This window comes from Myotis daubentonii, chromosome 4 (genome assembly GCF_963259705.1).
Source record: "Myotis daubentonii chromosome 4, mMyoDau2.1, whole genome shotgun sequence".
NCBI classification, from domain to species: domain Eukaryota; kingdom Metazoa; phylum Chordata; class Mammalia; order Chiroptera; family Vespertilionidae; genus Myotis; species Myotis daubentonii.
Window position 1 is genome coordinate 60709624 of NC_081843.1, and position 1652 is coordinate 60711275.

General features: G+C 38.6%; 1 pseudogene; it reads left to right on the top strand.

Moving 5' to 3' along the window:
* The first annotated feature begins 893 nt into the window (after positions 1-893).
* LOC132233847 (signal recognition particle 14 kDa protein-like) lies at positions 894-1299 on the top strand (annotated as a pseudogene).
* Positions 1300-1652: the final 353 nt, after the last annotated feature.

The window sequence follows — 1652 nt, forward strand, 5'->3', positions numbered from 1 at the left end:
GATTCCATTGAAAAAAGTTAAAATTTGGAGTCAAGGAAATCAGCTAGGCTTTGTGCTGTCCAATAACTAGCCACTAGTTATATATAGCTACTGAGCACTGGAAATGTGCTAGTCTGACCTGAGGTGTGCCCCAAGTGTAAAATACAAATTAGATTTCAAAGACTAGAAAGAATATATATCAAATATCACATTAATAATTTTTGTTAATTACATTTTGAAATGCTAATATTTTGGAGATATTGGAATAAAATATATATAAATGAATTTCATCTTTAAATGTTGCTCCTGCCCTGACCGGTTTGGCTCAGTGGCTAGAGCGTCAGCCTGCCGACTGAAGGGTCCCAGGTTTGATTCCGGTTAGGGGCATGTACCTTGGTTGTGGGCATATCCTCAGTGGGGAGTGTGCAGGAGGCAGCTGAATTGATGTTTCTAACTCTCTATCTCTCTCCTTTTCCCTTCCTCTCTGTAAAATATCAATAAAATATATTTTAAATAAATAAATAAATAAATAAATAAATGTTGCTCCTACACAATTTAAAATTATATATGTGGTTCACATTACATTTCTATTAGACAAATAGAAGTTTATTGGAAGCATGTATCAATGAAATGATGAAATTGTGGTCTAGTATAGTAACTATAAATGGAGTAGAATGGAAGGAAATATTACAAAAGAAGAAATCAAACAGTTCAGTGGTAAGGAGAGAGATGATAACATCAAGAATCTGAGATTGGGTGACTCATTCTACAACTGGTAGAAAGAAGTTCATAGGTGGAGAATTGATATGAAGTGAATATTAAAATACTTAGTTTTAGACATGCTGAGCTTGAAATGGTGGTAGGATATGCAAAAGAAGAGAAGGCAAGGAGGATACAAAAGATAAAGCCACTGATGCGGCCTGAGTGGGGCCAGTGGAGCCGGGGTGGTTCTGCTGGAGAGTGAGCAGTTCCTGGCGGAGCTGACCAGGCTCTTCCAGGAGTGCCGGCTGTCGGCAGTGTGTTCGTCACCCTGAAGAAGTATGATGGCCGAACTAAACCCATCCCAAGGAAAGTCTCCGTGGAGGGCTTTGAGCCCTCAGACAATAAATGTCTGTTAAGAGCTACTGATGGGAAAAAGAAGATAAGCACAGTGGTGAGCTCCAAAGAAGTGAGTAAGTTTCAGATGGCTTATTCAGACCTACTGAGAGCAAACATGGGTGGGCTGAAGAAGAGGGACAAAAACAGCAAGAGTAAGAAGAGCAAAGCAGCACAATGAAGGCTCCAGACTCCCTGCTTTCACCAACCAACCACCAAACTGCTATTTTTCCTTTGGTTTTTGCTTTTGGCCACAAAACTTTTGGCCCTACATTAACTGTTTTCAGTGAGATTATGTTCATTTTGGATGGAAGAAGAGCTGTGATGTTTACAGGGTAGTTATAAGAAGCCAGTTTATTTTAGATCTGGCTACATGGTCTATGTTGCCTACTTGCATATTCCTGGATTTTAGTTAAAGACTCGCAAGGCACCTGTGTGAAGAACAATGCATCATTAACCTGTCTATTTATAAAAAATAAAAATAAAGTTACTGAATATGGCAAAAGGGATAGATGCATATGCTAAGTAATGATATCAATAAAATTATGAGGACAAAAGCAATATTGTAAAGGGTTAAG